The sequence below is a fragment of the Pipistrellus hanaki genome (genome assembly GCF_964339955.1).
Source record: "Pipistrellus hanaki genome assembly, chromosome: 17".
Lineage (NCBI taxonomy): Eukaryota > Metazoa > Chordata > Mammalia > Chiroptera > Vespertilionidae > Pipistrellus > Pipistrellus hanaki.
In genome coordinates, this window is record NC_140519.1 from 36271503 (window position 1) to 36292703 (window position 21201).

The 21201-nt window shown below is 36.4% G+C and overlaps 1 protein-coding gene across 3 annotated transcripts in view; it reads right to left on the reverse strand.

Moving 5' to 3' along the window:
• Positions 1 to 21201, reverse strand: part of OXR1 (oxidation resistance 1) — a 267440-nt gene that overhangs the window by 138359 nt on the left and 107880 nt on the right. The gene's annotated exons all lie outside the window — the stretch shown is intronic.

The window sequence follows — 21201 nt, forward strand, 5'->3', positions numbered from 1 at the left end:
GTTTTCTTTATCAATTATGGTAGTTACACCTGGATGTTTGCAATTTTCTAAAAAGTTTCATAGCTCCTCATACCCCCAGTTTACAACCCCCCTAGCATTGTGGAAGAATTCCACAATTTCTACTTTCTGGACATAAAGTACATTAACTTCCATTTTCTGCTCTACCCTCCTGGACTCAGCTTCTGCGGCCTCCAGTGGGAGCTTCCACTGACACGAGCCGTGGCAGCCTCACGCCTCTCCACAGAGGGATTATTCATAATTAACACTCAATGAGCTTCCCGTAAATTGAATTCACCACAGCAAAAGCCTTGTTAAAGGAATAGAGTGTATCAACAGTAAAGGGTCCGTTAATGAAAGTAGTGGCTACTAAATTGCACCCAATTCATTATCACCTATATGATTTCTACCATTTCCACTTATTACCTACTTAATATTTCTGAACGGTGACTTGCTTTATCCAAATTGCCAACATATACATTAAAAAGTGTTCAACAGTGTTAGCCATAAGAAACTTAAAGTAAGACCGTATTGTCCCCACAACAACCCCCGGATGGCTAAAATGTAAAAGACATGGTAGCAAGTGGGGCGATGAGAAGCAATTGGAATTCTTAGGCAATGCTAGGGGGTTGTAAACTGGGTCGACCCCTGAATACAATTGTTTAGCAAGATCTGCTCAGCTGAAGGCATGTATCTTTTATGTGTGTGTGTGTGTGTGTGTGTGTGTGTGTGTGTGTGTATTTCAAAAAGAAAAGGAGAGGAAGAGATAGAAACATTAATGATGACAGAAAATCACTGATCGGCTCCCATCTGCATGCTCCCCTCTCCTCCTCCTCCCCCCCTCCACTGGGGATTAAGCCAGCAAACCCAGGCATGTGCCCTGGCTGGAAATTGAACCCTGATCTCCAGGTTCATAGGTCAACGCTCAACCACTGGGCTATACCAGCTGGGCAAAGGCATGTATCTTTTGACCCAACTATTCTATTCCTAATATATATCGTACACAAATATGAATATGTTCGCCTGAAGACAAAATTCAGAGTGTCCACTTATAATACACAGTCCAAATGTCTATTCACAGTAGAAATCAGTGAGTGAACTGTGATAATATTTATAAAATGAAATTTTATACAGCAATGGAAATTAATGAACTATAACCACTTGCATCTATATGGATGGTTTTCATAAAATAAAATAAAAAATGCTGGGCAAAAGGCAGATGCACAAGAGTACATACTGTAGGATTCCCCAGTCTTTCCCCCAGCCTCTTTAGAATGAGCATAGGACATGGCTGTGGCCTCTGAAAACCATAGGGGGCAGAAATGCCTTTTGCTTCCACCCTCTGCTTTTCGCTCTTCCCCAACCAAGTCTTGAAGGGTATCGTGTTCTCATTGTTGTTGCTGGAGGCTGGAACACTGCTAACAGGTTTGCTGACTTGCTTAAGAAAAGACTCCCACTTGCATGTTCTTAGAAAGCAGAACTGTGTGGGTAACTGAATTACTCCCTTAAAGATTCTAAAAATGACTACTAGGGTTGACAGAGAAACCTGCTAAATGCTACCTTCCATTTCCAAATTTCATGAAAGGAGAACTCTTTCCAAATTTTTCGCCACGTCTTAATTAAATGTGCAAAAGAAGTGTAAATATAGCATAATGGAATATGGAGGTGTACACTAGAGAAAATAGCCATTGATAATAAACGCAACATTACAAAGAGAGACTAAAATAATCTCTTCAGAGTCACGGAAAGGATCTTTGGTTAAGGTGCTCTGCATTTCCAAAGGACACTGAGTGCCAAGGTCTTGGATGTATGAACAGTGAGAGTCAGAAGAGCCTTTCCCTCTTCTCATGACTCCGCTAGGCAGACTGTCTGGTGAATGTCTGCCTTTTCCTGTTTCTCCTTTTCAGCTGACTCTTACCCTTCCCCAGATGCACTCCCATGTTGGACACTTTTTTTGAGACTCAGTTGCCTCACCTATAAAATGGGGAGAAAACATACTTAAATTTAAACGTTCTGAGGGTTAAGGAAACCTCCTGTGGAAAAGTGCCTCATATACTAATGCTGTCCATAAGATACGTGCAAGTTCCAATTTCTCTCTAAGAGAATGTAAGGGGATGACATAATTTTCTTCAAACATTCAAGGGCTTTGAGGAAACCATCGGGACCCTTCCCTGCTGTGCTATTTTACATAATATTGAGCCTGCATTTTGTAGGAAGTTTAACCTGTTTTAAAGTGTGAATTGGGGGGAAGGAGTGTAAAAGAATATGGGACAAAATAAATGGGAGTCCTTTATGTTGTGTGCAAGGTAGTATTTCTACTGTGAGAGTCCCCAAACCTTTTGTAAAACAAGTTCATTCATCGATACTTCACTTGGATATATACTTTTTTTTTTTTTTTAAAATCAGTGTGCAGTTGATTGAAAACTACAATCTCATAAGCAGAGGTTGAGACCAGGGAACCATGAAGAAATAAAGACAAGAATTCTAAAGAAAATATGGAGGGTTTTTTTACTTTCTTACTCTGTAAAAATAGTGTTCATGCCAATTTCAACTACCCTGTTTCCCCGAAAATAAGACAGTGTCTTATATAAATTTTTGCTCCCAAAGATGCTCTAGGTCTTATTTTCAGGGGATGTCTTATTTTTCCATGAAAAAGAATATGGTACACATTTATTGTTAAATGAAAATAAAGGAAATTTATTACCTGTATACGGTACGGTAGTTGTCAACACAAACCAGACAAACTGTGAATCCTACAGTATCAATTTACTCATTTATTCAGTGACAATCATGTCATCATCTTCTGGAACATCATCAAACAATCCAATTCCTGAATTTCCTGGTGAATTTCTTGTGACTCCATTTCTTTCAGAATCAGTGGACCAAATCTCTCATGTTTAGCAATAGTATTCTGAGACAGAGCCTACGGGGGGGCGGGGGGTGGTTGTTTATTTTTGGGGGGATGCCTTATATTTCACTCAGAAGAAAATCTGTAAGTAGGTCTTATTTTCTGAGGATGTCTTATTTCCGGGGAAACACGGTAATTCTCCAAGGAGCAGGAGAAGCCCTGTAGGCCAATCACAGAAACTTGAGAAAAAAAGAAGGGGCAGAAAATGTCTTATACTAGCCAATGTAAACAGAATTACTCTCATAGCAATCAGCTAAATTTTCTAAATTCTATTTGTGCATAACTTATTTCTGCTTTACTGGAAACATAAGAAATCTTCTACTCATTTTCCACATTGTTGTTGGAGTAGGATAAAATATCTTTGGGCTTCAATGAGTTAATGGGCACCCCAAATCCCAGGGCTTATGCCAACAGTGACTGAATATGGCTTTCCAGTGCCCACAACAGAGGGTCGCTCCTCTCAAAGACCTGGGTCGATTCTCTATTGCAATAGCTTCCACCGTGGAGAAGAGTTCTCCAAGCTTCTTTACTTCCAGCCCTTTATTACTAACTATCATTTATTACCAGGCATACTCTTTGGTTTTTAGCTTCCTTTTGCCTCTCACATTGTGGGGTTTTCACCTTCTAACTATCTCCACCCATCTATCATCTTCCATTCAAGTCATAACTAGGCAACACTTATCATGGTTGTCTTCGAAGGCTCTGCATCTTGAAATAGTTTTATCATTTTGTCTAAATGCTGCATGATAAAACTCTAACTTAAGCCTAGCCTAAACTAATTCCTGATATGACTTATTTGCATAAGAAAAAAATATGTTCAGTACTCTGAGCTCTCAATTGGAATGACCTCTTCCATCATGCGGACTTCAAATGAACCTTCTACTATCCACTTAGCAGAGTTTTAGTGTACCGTGGGTCATGGGCAATAGTTGAGAAAATAGATAATACATTTTATATATACTAAAATACAGACCATAGTATATTGATAATTTCCCCTAGATCACAGGAATTTAAGGCGGAATCATAGGAATTTAAGGTGGTATGACATGAACATGTAAAAGCTACATCTTCATATATTGGACTATGTACCTTGGGAATAATTGCAGAGTGGTTGAGACTACAGACATGTTGGCCAGAATCCCTAGTCTGGTACTTACTAGCTGTGTAATCTAGGTCAATTTTCTTAACCTCTCTTTGCTCCTGTTTTCTCATATGTAAAATGAAGGTATTAATAATACCTATGTCACAAAATTGTCATGAGAATTAAATTAATATTTATAAAAGTACTTAGGATACTTGGTATGTACAATAATAAGCATTATATACATTTTTGCTTTAAACAAAAACACAAGGAAACATGAACAGTCATTGAGTTTTTATAAAATATAACATATAGGCCACATGCTATATAGACATTATTTCATTTACTGATCACTACAAACCTATGAGGTAGGTATTAAACAATATTTGTTATGGGGTCAATTGAGGTTTAGAGAAAGCGACAGGGCTAAAATTAGGGAAGCTGGAATCCAACTAGAACATTCTGTCTAGCACGCCACACTAAGGAATTAGGAAATGAGTTTCAGCTCTCACACTAGCCATGTGGCTTTGGACAAAGATCTGGACTGTCTAGGTCTCAATCCACAATGGTATCGATACTATCTGCCTGCTTTACCCAAGAGAATTGCTGTGAGCATAAAATAGCTTAATTTATGTGAAAGCACTTTATAAAATGCCACAGAAATCTACATTATGAGTAATAGGTATACAAATTCACCCTTTGCCCATTCCTTTCTTGTCTATTTACACAAATGCATGTTATACATAGATACACGGATGCATGTGAATGGCTGTGCCCCACAGACCCAAAACTTGTAGTCCTTCCCAGTAATTTCCAGCAAGAAGACCATCTGTGGTTTGCACAACTCATTACTGTGAGCAAAGCTGTCTCCTGGCCTCCTGAAAGAGCTCATGTAAGGATATTTTTTTAATCAGTAAAGCTGCTGAGAATGCAGCTATTTCAAGTTGGATACTGCGGTTGCTGCAAAAAATCTCAAGTCACTCAAAAAGAGCTTTTTGAGAGCAAATGCCTAAAATTTTTTTCACATGGCAAAATTAAGGGCTTTTGTTAGCCCTTTTGTACAGTCTCTCTACAAATCAGCAGCTAAAAAAACAAAACAAAACCCCCCACAAAATCAGCAAAAAACAAGCACATTCAGAAGTACAACCAGAAGAAGTAACGGATTGAAAACCAATGCATTAAGACAAAAAAAACAATCCTTTGGGATATAGAATATGCCAATTACAGACTGCTCTGTAACTGCTGGGGGCACACTGTTCTTTGTGTCTCTGAACACAAGGGTTGAGACAGAAAATATAATTAATGAGAAATCAGGAATTAAACAACTTACAATCTCAAACCAATGCAAAATGTTTTAACAGAAGTATCCTTTGGGCATACAATTTATTTTGGAATAACTAATGGGGCACACAAACTAGATACCTTATTATAATAAGGTATGTTTCTAGCCCTGTATTCATGCTAAGAAATTTATGTTTTCCTAATTTGGAAATTCAAAAAAAAAAAAAAAAACAACACAGGAAATTCAAGAATGAAGGAAGCCACAGGTGCAACGATATGTATGGAATGATTTGCTAGAGATTCTCTTGTTAAATGCAATTGAATTCAGCTTTGTCAAGAGCAAAACTAATGTACATAACATGGCTTTTATGGAAGCATACATGCATTCATTGCTATTATACCTAATTTTTTTCTAAAAATACTAAAAATTAAATTAAAACCAATCTGCCTCTCCAGCATTTCATGAACCCTCACATAAAATGTTAGCAATTCTTACTGATCTTTTATGAAAAAAAAAAAAAAAATCCAAGTTCTTGAAGTTTGCCAGCTGCTTTATATCTCTACTAGAGGCTGGGTGCACAAATTTGTGCACTGGTGGGGTCCCTTAGCCTGGCTGGCAGTTAAGGCCTATTGGGAGATTGACCAGCCCCCCCCTCCCCATCAGGTCCTATCAGGGGGGGCTAGTAGGCAGGAGGTAGAGACCATGGAAGGTTGGCCTGCCAGCCCCTCTCCCATCTCCACAGCAGGGCCCAGGGGGAAGGCTGGCCTCAGGAGGTTTGCTGTGGGAGAGCACTGACCACTAGGGGGCAGCTCCTGCATTGAGCGTCTGTCCCCTGATGGTTAGTGTGCGTCATAGGGACTGGTTGACCGCTCATTCCAGTTGTTTGGTTGTCATGGTTGCTTAGGCTTTTCTATGTATAGACGCCTATACCATTCCAAAGAAAAAAGGTAAGAGAGAAGTTTCTTCTGTTAGGAGTCCTTACCCCCAGATTGACTTAATTCCTACATTCACAGAAATTCTGTTCATTCACCATATTACTCATAGGACTTAGCATAGTTCTTGGCATATAGTAGGCACTTATTATATAAATTGTTGAATGAATAAATGAATGGCTTCAGTATGAGGAAAAGGCACAAGAAATAATACAAAAATGCAAGCAAGTTTATATATAAAAATCCATGTAAGTAATTTAAGAGAGTAAGACTTTGGATAATTGGTAGCTGATCTGATGATCAAATTAATAGATTCACTTGACATAGACTTCATCCCTCCCCATTATGGGAATGTGTTTCTGAGCTTGGACAAAGGAAATAGTTTATTCTGTTATCAATATCATAATAAATATTTCACTTTATTCACTATGTCCAGCTTTGTAATTTCATTTTTTAAATACCTAATTGGCTTTATTCAATAATTCAAGAACCAGGCAGCATCCCACCTAGTAAATAAAGTCTAGTTTTGTAATTTCTACAGAAACACTGTAGCTTTAATAAATTGCCATCCTTATGCAAAAAAGTTTCAATGTTGGCATGGAGGAGTGAAAAGAGCAAGGACTCTGGAATCAAATATTTAGGTTCAAGTTCAGGATCTATTCTTTTAAGCAATCTAATGATGAAACAACTTTTGATTACAAAGTTCTACTTAGGTTTTTTTGAATAGTCATTAAATTTTTTGCATATTTTCTTTCTACTATAAAGTTTCAAAACATTAAGTCAAATAGTAGTAAAAATTTTATGAGATTTCCCCTTCCATGTGCTTTCCAATTATACCACTATATTGCATGCATTAACTTTGAAATTATATGAATTTCCAATTTATTTCAGTTTTTGCCTTGGAACTTACTTCAAAGCTTTTCAACTGGAAAATCCTGAAAGTAGAAACCCATTATGCAAATCAAAGATTAGGCCTTGAAGGATTTGAAAGTCAAATTCTTGTAAATGTTAAACCATCTTTTGCAATAACTCACAGTGATGAAATTTAATTTTATTACCTTTTATGAAATGATTTGTAACATTCTATTGCCACAAGGATTGCATTCTGTTTATTCATTTTAGGAAGAAGGAATCAGAAAAAAGTAGATTATTTTAAGACTTTAGGATTATATCCAACATTGCTGATTAAAGGATTCTTTTATATTTTACTAGGCCTATTACAAACTCTCTGCATAAAGCATATGGACTAGCTGATTAAAATATAGTTTTGCTTATGCACAATATAAGGAAACTCCAAACTTAATCAAGATAGCTTCTGCAAACCATAATAATCTGGGCCGAATACCAATAGTTTATAGTGAAAATGCCAATATAGCACACAATCTCTCATCTTAATATCTCCAAATGAAGATGTGAGAAACAGAAAAAGAAGGTATAGAAAAAAATATGTATCCCTTATTAATTCAGAAATATAATGAAAACATCACTCTGGTTAATTCATTACTTCTTTGCCTCTTTTAAACTAAATCATCTTACTGATGAATATTAAAAAAATCCGGTGGTCAACCTAAAGGTTTTCAAGTGAAAATGTTATTTTGTTGTTTTTAAAAGTTAGACTGCATTATTGACTATATTATTGATTGAAAAGGATATTTTTGAAAATGACTCTATTTAGATCCTGATTAGCTACCCTAACTAGGGCATGCCACATCCTCTCTCCCACTCTGAGAATCACTGGGGAGTCTGTTCTAGTTTTCTTCTTTTCAGATGATGATGATGTAACGCATGAGGGTGAGGTAGTGCCCCCATGACAATGAAGTTGGATTTTAGACTTTTTCAGACAAACATCTTATACAATATTTAAAGTTACATGAAAGAAATCACTATCATGTCCCAATGGCAACTCAATAAACTTCATTTATCTTTTCCCACCCATTACTTTAAGATTTCTTATCCCTGTTAACAGAAGAAAATATGATCCTCCTTTTGTTAAAGCCAATCTCTTCACGTGTTCTCTGAATCCAATTGCATCCTCTCTCCGTATTTGGAGTGCTAATGTACTACTGACAGTAAATCCTGAACCAACTGAGGGACAGATGCAGGAGTCAGGGACCCCATGGCAAGCTGACAGCTTGGAGAAGTAGTGTCCTGGTTCAAAGAACAGCCTTGGGCCTGCATTCACTGTCCTTTCCACTGTCTGAGACAACACTGTTCTTCCTTGGGTAGACGCAGCAGACACAGAGAAGCAAAGCTATTTTCTAAATCCTTCATAAAAGAAGGATGTTTCTATTTTCCACACAAAGGAAGGGTGTGGCTCGGTGACCCTGGTCAGGGCCCATATTTATACCTCACCCAAACTCCCCGGTATAGTAAACTGAAATATATAACTAGTTAGTTGGTATTATCAGTTACCACATCTTAGACTTAACATATCCTTAAATAAATTCTTGATCCCTAAACTCACCCTTAGTCCTTTTTCTGTCTTCTCTATCTCTGTAAATGGCACCACCAACCACATAGCCACTCAAGCCAGAGTCTTGATTCCTTCCTTTGAACCTTTCTCTACATCTGATTTGTCAACAAATTCTCCCTATTCTGCTTTCAAATTATAAATTGAATCTCTCCACTTCTCTCCAAATTTTCACCAGCTCCCAGTTAGACTCCTATGGATTATTGCCAAAGCCTCCGATTAATCGCCCAAGTTAAGCTTTTCTCTTTGGCTACCTCTCCTTCTGGCCAAACCATTCACCAATGCAGACCCAGCAAGCACTTTTAAGCATAGGTGATAGGTTGTTTTTTTCACTTCAAAGGTGTGAATGGCTTCCAAATGAATTTTAAACTTCTTCCCATGGTCCATAAGACTATGCTTCATCTTGAGCTACTCTTCTTCTTCTTCTTCTTTTTTTTAAATCTTTATTATTCAGATTATTACAGTTGTTCCTCTTTTTTCTCCCCATAGCTCCCTTCCACCTGGTTCCCACCCCACTCCATGCCCTTAACACCTCCCCCACCCCCTTCCTACTGTCCTCATCCATAGGTGTATGATTTTTGTCCAGTCTCTTCCATCACCCCCACAATCTCCCCCAACTCTTCTCAACTGCTTATCACATGTAGCTTGGGAATTAATGACAAAATAATAATTAGTTCTTTGGGAACTTCTGTGGTGTGATAGAGCATTTCAGAAATGTAAGGCATTGCCACTACAGTTGTTAAAATATAGAGAAGTCAAGAAATGGCAAAATGCTGGTAATATACTGGCATCACAACTCCTACACCTCCTGCTTACATAACCAGCCAACTTCACACCTGAAAACACTGTGCTGCAAATATGCAAAACTGTTTACATCTCTGGCCATGTATCTTAAATATGTTCTTTAAGTCAAGTCTAAAATGTAATCTTTTGTGAGTAAATTCTCAAGTACAAAATTTTGTATCCTCAGGAGCTACTTGCAGGACAGAAATAACTTGGAATTACTACGGAATAAAGGTGGTGTGAATACTGATTAGACTGACAACAGAGTCATATAACTAAATCCTGGCCCTCTTTTCAAAAGCTGGTGTATGTAACTTAATGGGCCATCTCTAAATAGTCAACACAGATACCCAAAATTGAGTCCCTCTGTGCTTGTGCAGTAAAGGTAGTACAGGGCTGCTGTATGGCCAGGTGGGTAGTGCACTGCACAATCCCAGGTGGGCAATGTGCAACAGTGACCCCTCCCCCCGGAATTATGTAATGTTGCAGCTTTTTAAGTGAATTTAGTTTAAGTAATTGATTCATATTAGCAGTTGAGAAAATGTGATGAGCAAATCTAAAGTGTTACTGTAGAGGGCAATGAAAACTCATTAGGTAAATGAGACATTGCATACATAGAGTGTGTCAATGAGAGGGGAATAAAATATTTTGATTGATGATTCCATTAGGCACAGTAACATGATAGCATGATAATTATCAGCGGCATATATCAATTACCAAAAATTATTAAAACACACACGGGCCTTGAGAAATGGACAATATAAGACACATACTAACAGTACTATTCAGTGCATACAAAAACGAATTATTGGTACTATTTATTTTTAAATAATGTAGTGTAATACTAAGGATGGAGTTGGAAAGTGACCAATTGAGAGAAAAGTAACCCCTTTTCTTCTCTTTTGAGGGGAGGGTTTTTAAATTGCTATAGTATTCAATGAAGTATATTTAGAAACGGTCAAAAGTACAGGACTGGAAAAGAATTGAGTAAGAACGTAAGAAACTGTCATAGATTATTCAAATGCAGTTACAGTTGAGTTACTACGTTAGAAGTGAACACACAAGCATACACTCACATGAAACATACACATCCCCCAGCTTTCCTTATAAACCTAGTCTAACTTTTAATTTTCATTTGCAAGAAAACTTTTCCTTACTGCTCGAAGTAAGGATTTACAATGAAAAGTAAGCAGTAGGGGAAATTACATAAGAGTTCTTCCCTATAATCAAATTATTTTTAGAATTATTCATAAAGATTATGTTAATTTCACTATTAGCTAGCTCAAAAGCATCAGGGACTTTCCACCAACTTCTCCTGCTAAGTCACTCACCTCTATCCTAAAAAATCCTTTCCAACCAATTACTGAACTTTATCTTTTTTTTAAAAAAATATGTGCTTTTCCTGCCAAGTGCTTTCTTACTGTTCAGATAATAGAATTCAACAGTGAGGTATTTTTACTGCTCTTATATTATACTTTGCAAGTATGAATTAAAACAATCTAGCCAAAATCAGTTTTAAAAGACCACCTATATGCAGTTTGTCTACCCCTGACATAGCTTGTTACTGTTGGAGCTGGTATAATAACCTCAGGTAATCAGTCTTCAGAGTTCATGCCCCAAACCACTGAAATCAAAGAATAGCATTTGTATAGAGGCAGATGTGAACAAAATCAAATCCATCTCTGTGTCCCGGATTTCATTTCATTTTTTAAGTTTCATGCTGTGACTTTTGACCAACCTCATTATCCTTATCCAGCATAGCAAAGATTTCTAGTTGATGATTATCTGTGTTTCTTAAAATGTCATCAATATTTTTGTTAATAATGGCTGGAATGGCATGACAACTCAGATACATATCCAACTGGTGATACTATCAATTATAAAACAATCATCAATCACAAGACCATGGAGGTATCACACATAGCACTACTGCATTTTTTTCCCCTTTGTCTTATCACCCAGGAGCACCAGAGTAATACTAAAAAACAAGTACAATAACAGGAATTTATAGCAGAGAATTATCTGTGCAGAATGGCAGGGTCATGTGTTTCTTCCCGTAAGTAAGTTACCCATAATAACTTCTGTTATAGCCTATAGAATTGCCTACTTTGTTTTTCCGTCTGAAGATACATTCTCATTTCAGTGGCCATTACACTTTTGCCCCTTGGTCAGACACTTCTCTTCAATTCAACTCTGTACATTACCATAAACTTCCCTTGTCCCTGAAATGAACACACCCACCAGGATTCTGCTGTCCATAATCAGGTGCTGAAAAGCTCATACCTTCCAAGCCCAATAATAATAGTGACCCCCTGTCACATGGGGGTGCCACTTTGACAGATAAATTAGAAAAGCTCTTTGTATTACACAATCCCTAATGCAATCCTAAGGGAACATTAGTCTGAAATTCAGATGAAATACTATAACAGATGTGTTTTTCTCACTCGATTCATTATCACATAGTACAGTAAAGCAATCAAACTTTTGCTTTCAAATTGGACAGCCTTTTTGCCTTCCATGAACTGTTGTAAGACTTGTATGTCAGAGGCAAAAAAAAGAAAAAAAAGAAAAGATAAAAAAAAGGCACAAGCAGCATTTAAAAGAAAATGGAGCCTCTTCATCTGACCTACCTCAGAGTACTAAACAGGCAAGACTGAACTTTTCTCTCTAATGAGACCCCAGATGTTAAATGTATAGGAACAATTTGATAGGCAGTTGTTTCAAAAGGATTGGAGTAGACTTTTACAGTATTTTAATAAAATTATTTATATACTACTCAAGTTTACCCCCTGAAAATAGAAACAAATTCTTCTTTAGAAATCTCTGCACTTTCCTCTAGAAATTAAACTGTTAAATTCTACTTTATTAAAGTGTCCCTTCCCTCCTGCCCCCCATATATTTGTGGTCATATCACATAGCTCTTTTCAGAGCCTTCTAGAAAATAAACACACACACTCTGTGTTACAAGAAAGAAAGCCTGTATGGTTATCTTAGGAGTTTATTATTTTACATAACAAAAAGGTTACATTTAGTTTTCTTTTAAACCTACAATCTAGTACTCAGAACCCTAACATTTGCTTTATATTCCTAAAGAAACCCTGTGATGCCTAATGAGGGCATTTGCTGCCTAAATAAAACACATATTTTAATAGTCTTTTCAAGTGGTGTTTTCAAAGGCTCTGGGAGAAAGGCTGATGTGTGATGACTACCATTAGGATGCAGTGATGTTCTCTGACCTTTAATTAATCACCATCATCGAAAGGCTTTGACCAGGTGCCCAGTTGTTATAACAGCTTATTTGTGCTGTCACATTCTGTTCCTTCCTGTTTTAGAACTGGAAGATAACTTGTGTGGTCATTTGATCTAACAGGAGCTTCCAACCAAGAATACACCAACTTATTTGGAGAGTTTTCTTTCCTTTTCTGAATGGCATATTTATAACCTTCCCTGTCAATAATTTTCATAACAAAGTCTACCAAAGATGAGTGATGAAATAGCAGATTGTATAGGACATATCAGGAATGTATAATTTGGTTATTGATTTAAAAAAATGAGGAACCTTTGTAATAATATGAACAATAAAGATTGATTTAAAAAAAAAAAAAAGAAAAAGAAAAAAAGAAAAAAAGAACGACTGAAAAACCACAATGCCTGACCTGGTCAGGCAGTTTGCAACATGGCCTATTGTTAAGAAAAACAACTTGACCAACCTAAATCCTCACAGTACAAAGCTAAGAACAGTTTAGAAAATTTGGGCCTCTGCATCCCAGACCAGAAGACCATATGGAGTGAGACTACTGACTACTCTGGCTTAACAGTGAGAAATTCCTGAGAAATACAGTCACTGAACACTGACATTTAGATGACAAAGGTAGATTTTAACTTTAGAAGAAATAGCATCTCCATAAAGGGACAGGAGTGATAGCCTCACATGATGTAGTTGTATGAGTCCCTGCCATGACCTAAGCCATGTAGTTATAGTCTTTATTGGATCAACACAATTGTCTCATATTTTGAAAAGCATTTACCCCTTTAAATGTAAACTAAGTTGTAGTTGAGCATTACAACAAATAACTGTTCTTTTTACCAATTAGCATTCACTTATTCTCCTTTCCATAACTGCTTCCCCATTTCCCTCTGAGGAACAATCTTTTGCCCCCCTCAGTCATGTGCTGCCAGTGACTCAGTCCTCACCCAAACCCAAGTGTGGTGTGTGATCCAGGCCTAAGCCAATCCTTAAATGGCTTTTCTCTGGTCACAGCTTATTAGTTCTGGAATGGGAATGTGACTTAGACCAAACAAAATACAGGAAGATATATACTATTGTTTCTGAGAAATTAATTCTTTTTCATTGTCCCTAAAACTCAGGAAAACAGGCCGGGGTTGCTGCTGCCATTTTGCTAGCACATAAAGACCAAGACTAACATCTACAACACAGGAAGTATTAACAGGAGGTGGAAAGGAACCAAGTCTTGATGACACTTTAAAGCCCTGATTCCTTAGATCTTGGCTTGTCAACCTATATGAATCAATAACTTTCTTCTTTTGCCATTAGAAAGGAATGTAATAGATTCAATGATTTAATATTAGTGATAGAGTAATCCCGTAATATGTGGTTTTAATATGCTTTTCATTTAATCTTTTGTGCATATATATCTTATAGTGAACTAATTCAGTCAAATAATGAGCAAACTTTCTGTATTTTGTCACCTTAACCTGACTGTATATGAGATAAGAGTTTGTGTCTCCCATGTCTTTGTATTTTCCAAATACATATACTGGTAGATCCAGTATATTTTTATTGCATATTATCAAAAAATGTGTTTGATTTACTAACTCTCCCTTTTACTTTTGAATGTTACATCCTTAGTTGATTTAAATTAGGATAAATTCCAGCTTAACACTGTTCAAAACATGGTCTTTAAGATTATTTATGTTTGTACATACTACTATTATTTTTTAACAAATGTGTTCAAGCTTACATATTCAACAGAGTATTTTCCTGCATGTCCCAAATCCAATCATAAAGAAACATCACTCAAAAATTCTGCAAAATAACTTACCATTGTTCTTCAAAAGTGACAAGTCAAGGAAGACAGGGATAGTATAGATTGGGAGTACAACAGAGACATACAATGAAATGCAATGTGGGATCCTAGATTAAATCCTGAACCAGAAGGAGCAGTAGTGGAAAACCTGATGGAATTCTAATAGGGTCTATAGATTAGTTAACAGCCCACTTCTAGATTTCAATAATTGAGCTATGGTAATGTAAGAAGTTAACATTAGGGGAAGCTGGATGAAAGGCCCAGGGATAACCTCTCAAACTGTAGTTTCCTTCCACATCTACATCTGATCCCTTTCTAAGTAGCTTGAATGTACCCCAACAGATGCTGCTATTGCTTAAAATATTTTTGGAGTTTACAGTACCTTTCAGAACTGCCTCTATTTAGAGAGAAAATTTCAAAAACAACCCCAAAAGTTCTCATTAGTTTAAAATCAGAATCACTAGCTTGGCAGTCTGCTTATTTATGCAAGGTCTTTGAAGAACCTTTCACATTGGAGCAATGTAGAATGTGACCCAGGAAATCTGTGTTGTAGCTTAATCAAGTCTAACTAAATTAATTGAAGCAAACTGTAGATGACTTCAGTGACAGGGCTTCAGGCCATCTCCATTACTCTATGATATCTACATCCATTCCTTTATACTTAGTATAAAAGTGTACTTCCTTTGGGAGAGAAATCAATTAATACAAATTAAATCAGATGCAAATAATGTCTTATAAATTTTATAAGAATGCAAAATAAATGAACTGAAAGTAACAAAATAAAAGATAATTATGTAATTTCTAAGTTACATTTTTAACTTCCAAAGAAAAAATCAAGAGCATGGTCAAATTATACTATCGCTGTATAAAAATTATTTTGGTTAAAAGAATCGTTATTGAAAGTTCTTCTTCCTTACCACCCACTACCTACAAATATGTGGCTCAATGTGGTATAACCCATTTTTCAAACCAAATCATATTAATACTCCCTTCCTATTCCTATAATATATTCCGGACTTATACTACGAAGATTCAATTTAATCCCACCAAACATTTCCTACCTCACTTTCTAATTTGTTTTTATTCTTAGTATTGAAAAATACTTAACATATTATGTATTTTATTCAGGTATCTTGTTTCTTTGTCCACTTCCTTCTGTCTAATGTATGCTCTATGAGGGCAAGGACTTCTATCTTTTTTCTTATTATTTTATCCTTAGTGCCTTAACATAGAGCTCAGGTTTTTCTGAATCTAATTCAGCACTCAAAAATATAACAATAAAACAGCTACTGAGGTTTAATTATGTGCCGGTATTGCCCTAAGTACTCCGCATGGTCAACATAATGCTGCTGCTATTCTTGTAATTCCTATGTACTTTCCTGAGAGGCTTGTTGAAACAAAGATAAATGGAGTACACACAGTTTAGAAATGGCTGAACTAGGATTTGAACCAAGACAGACTGACGGCCTTACTATGCTCTCAACCCCTAAGCAGTGTCATACTCACTCTCATACAAAATTAGTTTGTAGAGTGCAAAAAAAAAAAATCTTAACATAATGGTTCAGTACCTCCAAAGGGCCAAAAAACACAAATAAATACATAACATATCTGTGGTATTAAAATTCTATTGGAAGGAGATATATGGGAAAAAATGGGAAGAAGGAGCAATTATTAAAAGTGCTGAAAAGACTACACCTAAGATGAATACCTAAGTTTACTAGAGAAAAAAAGAATGTTTACATATTACATTGAGAATGGATTCAATAAATCCCCCATACCATTAAGTCCCTTCTCATTTCCACTTAGGACACTGCTGTAGTTGAAGGTCACATGGAAGATTCACTTAAGTAAAGAGAATCTAGCCTTAGTAAGGCTGAGAAACAACCTCTCTCCAGGCATTTTTCCTGTCCATCTCCTTGACTTGCTCCAGTATTTTGTTTCTTTAAGTGGTTAAAATACAGACTTAGGAAAATGAGGATTTTGTGGAGTGGAGTAGAAAGAGCACAGAACTTGGAGGCAGGAGAGTGGAGGTGACTTCCAAGTCCCCCATTTACTGGTACTGACTAGTCAGTCATTTTAATCCTTTGAGTTTCAGATCTCGTCAATAACATAGAAGCAACAACAACAAAACAAACAAAAACAACAGAAAAGATGTAAATAACAAAGGTTTATTTTTAAATGTTAGATATTCTTATAAATGAGGTAGGTGGTTGTGCTTATTACTATTTTTAAAAAGTAGTAATTTAAATGTACTTTTATATGTTATCACATTTGATCCTCAAGATAAGGTGGGGTGGTCATTTCTAGGTCTCTTAATCACATAAGGGAAAATATGGTTCAGAGAACAGAGTGCATTACCCAAGATCACAAAATTTTTCAAGTGTCAGAACCAGGTCTTCTAACTCTTGGTGGAGTGCTCTTTCCAGCAAACCTTTCTGTTAACTGTTGCCACAGAATTAAAGTCGGCAGAGAATTAAAGCTAGTAGGTTTCATTGATTTTCTAATACATTAATTAGCTGTAGGGTGACAAAATAAATGATAATGCTGAGAAAACGAGGAATGTGTCCGCCATGATAATGTTTTTGCTGACTGAGATTCATTCTTCATGGGATGTTATTAAGACTTTTAAATAGTTTATCCGAGGTCTTGTATTGCATTTGCTATCACTCAGAAAAGCAATGTGTTTTCCCAAAGTTCAAGACAAAAACTGAAGCATAGACAAAAGGGTAATTATTGAAATAGAGGTGGAAAAATAAACGTTCAATGCAGAAATACCAATGAAGAAGTTCAACATAGGGTTCCTTTTCTCTACAAACTCTCCAGCATTTGTTATATTACCTCTCTTGTTGGTAATAGCCATTCTAATAGGAGTGAGATGGTACCTCATGTAGTTTTGATTTGCATTTCCCCAATAGCTAGTGAAGTTGAGCATTTTTTCATTGTCCATATCTGTCTGTTCAGGCCATCTGCTCGTGTTTTTTTTTTTTTTTTTTAATATGTTTTATTGATTTTCCACAGAGAAGAAGGTAGAGGGATAGAGAGCTAGACACGTCGATGAGAGAGAAACATCAATCAGCTGCCTCTTGCACACCCCCTACCGGGGGTATGCCCACAAACAATGTACATGCCCTTGACCGGAATCGAACCTGGGACCTTTCAGTCCACAGACCGACGCTCTATTCACTGAGCCAAACCGGTTTCAACCCTCTGCTCGTTTTTTAATTGGATTGTTTGTTTGGTGTTGAGTTGTATGAGTTCTTTATATATTTTGGATATCAACCTCTTGTCAGAACTGTTGTTTTTGCAAATACCCTCTCTCATTTGGTTAGCTGTCTTTTCGTTTTGTTGGTGGTTTCTTTTGCTGTGCAGGACTTTTGAGTTTGATAGAGTCCCATTCATTTATTTTTGCCTTGAGGGTCCATAAGTGTAGTTCTTTCATTTTATTTATGTAACATATTATTTCAGAGCTTCTATTTAGGTTGTTGGTCCATTTTGAATTGATTTTTGTACATGGGGACAAACTGTAGTCTAGTTTCATTCTTTTGCACATGGCTTTCCAACTTTCCCAGCACCATTATTGAAGAGGCTTTCTTTTTTTCCACTACCTGTTTTTGGCTCCTTTCTCAGCAATGCCCATATCATGGCTGTTGGAAATGTAAACTGGTACAGCCATTATGGAAAACAGTATGAAGGTTTCTTAAGAATTTAAGAAGAGAGTTACCATATGACTCAGCAATCCTCCTTCTTGATCTCTACATGAAAAATCTGTAAACATTTATTTGCAAAGATATGAGTACCCATATGTTCACTACAGCATTATTCACAGTGGCCAAGATAAAGTGTCCTTCAATAGAAGGCTGGACAACAAAGATGTGGTTCATATATATGTTATGAAATATTACCAGCCATAAGAAAAGATGAAATACTGCCATTTGTGACAACATGGATAGACCTTGAGAATCTTAGGCTAAATGAAATGAAGTCAGTCAGAAAAAACTAAGAACCATATGATTTCAGTCATATGTGGCATATAAAACTGAAACTCATAGGCAATGGAAAACAGTATGATAGTTACCAGAGGGAAAGGTATTAAAGAGGAAAGGGGACCAATTACTTGGTGATTGGAGATGATTTGACTGGGTGGTGGGCACACAATGCAATATATAGATCATGAGTTATCGAAATGTACACTTGAAACCTGTATAATCTTATTAACCAATGTCACCCCAATGAAGTTAATAAAAAGTAAAACACAAGTTTAACACAATATCTCATGTTTGTACATGCTGCGTAAAGTATAACAATCAGAAAAACCCCTGTCCTTTAAAGGTTAATAAAGTATACTCTAGGAATGTGAAAACGTAAATCCTGAGAAACGAACTTCATTTATCTAAAACAATTTTCACTCTGGCCAGTTTTTTGCAGAGGTAAAATTTTCTGGGACAGAATATTATCCTTTTTCACAGCTTCTGAGACATACAAAATAGGCCAATCCACCAACCAACAAATAAAAGCCTGTCTGTGAAATCATCCAAGATTCTTCTCTGTGTTAGAAGAATAATATATTCATACTATTAACTAAAAAATAAATAGGAGAGAAATATAAAACAATCAATTTCCAAGTCCTTTTAAAGTGAATCAGTACCCTTTTCTCTAAACATAAGCCTTAAAAATACAAGTTCCTGTAGTATTTTTAGGTGTCTTGATTTGAATTTTCTTCAGATACTGATGAATACTGTGGTATTAGTCAGATCTGACTCATACTCATTAATGAGCAACTTCCTTTGGTACAATAGAAATACTTACATCCTTACATTTTTGCAACACTTTGCTTATATGACCTATTCTAATCTGCACAACAACCTGTGAGGGGAAAGGCAGGCATTGTTATCATCATCAATTTACAAATAAACTTAGAATCAGTAAGAATTCTATATTTTCAGGCTAAAATAACTGTAATGGCCATCTATTTAAACCACACACCAATGCTTGGCTCCACTCTGAAACGTACAGTTTGTATGTAAATACAAAATGGGAACTCATCATCTCCCAAGGGACTTTATTCTTCCCCTAGCCAGATCTGAAAGAAAAATGTTTTCATATAGTGAGCCAAAATCCATTCACATCCTCTCAAACCACTGGCCCCAATTTCCCTTTGAGGCTACACAGGCCAGCTCTAACTACTCTTGGCTAGACAGAATCTCAAATATATGTGCTTTGGCTATTATGTTCCCTAGTGTTCTTTCCTTCAGGCTTAATAATGCCCTATTTGTTCAACTCTTCTTCATGTCTTAAGTGTATATAATATGAAATATATACTTAATATATGTTTTATATTAATTTAATATACACTTACACATTAATTTACTTTATCACTTCATAGATAATATGCAATATGTAACATATTTATATAACTACACATAAACATACTTTTATATCAATACTGTATTTCTCTGAGATTTCATACAAGCCCATGGAAGTAAAACTGAATGTTACTGAATTGTATTGTTTTACCAAGTCAGTACATATCTGAGTGATTACTATGTACTCCAAATTGGTTCAATATCTATGGAAAATACCATGAAACACCAATGGGACTTGCCTCAGACAATTTATAGTCCAGTTGGAGATATCTAATTTTTAAAGAATATGAAAGAATCCGAGTAAAACAAAACACTCCATCATCTGGTACTAATTCAGCCTTGGGGTAGTCTGAATATCTGCTCTGTAAAACGAGGGGAGGTTACCAGCCCTTCGGGTACGATCTCACAGTGCAAACAGCACAGACCTGCCTCTAGGGAACAACAGAATTTCTTTGGGCTCATCCAGCCATTAACCTTTCTTAGGTCAGGATACATGGCTGGCACATTTTGAGTCCAGAGAAGGATTCTACCTTACAGAAAGTCTTTTTCTTAACAAGAGATGTTAAGGAAAACATACCCTGAACTTTGAAAGATCCCAGCCAAGTGAATGTTTATTAACTTACTTTCATAAAATGGTAATACGCTAATTATACAAATTGCTTATAGTAAGAATTATGCACTCTGGCAACTGATGCAACAGGAATGAATGAGGCCTTGTCATTATAGATACATTAACCTAACTCATTGGTCAGCAAACTCATTAGTCAACAGAGCCAGATATCAACAGTTCAATGATTGAGATTTCTTTTGAGAGCCAAATGTTTAAAACTTAAACTATATAAGTAGGTACATTGTTATTAACTTTATTAGGGTACTCCTAGGCTGGCCTTTGCTAAAAACTCAAGGGCCCAAAAAGCCCCATGTGGATCGAAAGCCACAGTTTGCCAACCACTGACCTAAATAAATAGCAGATATGCTAGACCTTGGGCTTTGCAAGGTATTGGTTTACCTGCTTGCTAGTGAAAGGCTCCTGTACAGGAGAGAAAATGGTTAGCTTTTTGTAGATGGGACAGGAAGAGAAGATTACTCCTAACAGGTGGTGCTGGAAGCCCAAGCTATCATGGCAGAAAAGCAAGGCTGCAAGGAGAAAACAAGGCAGCTGCAAAAACAGAATTGTCTTGCTCACCTGAGTCCCAGTAGCTGCCACATTGGTTGGCGTGCTGGAGGTATTTAGTAAATGTCTGTAATCAAATGTCTAATACCTACAGAGATATCAAATGAGTAGATTCTAGCTTCAGAAGAGGAGAAAGACTAAAATTTTTGATGAAAATTATCTA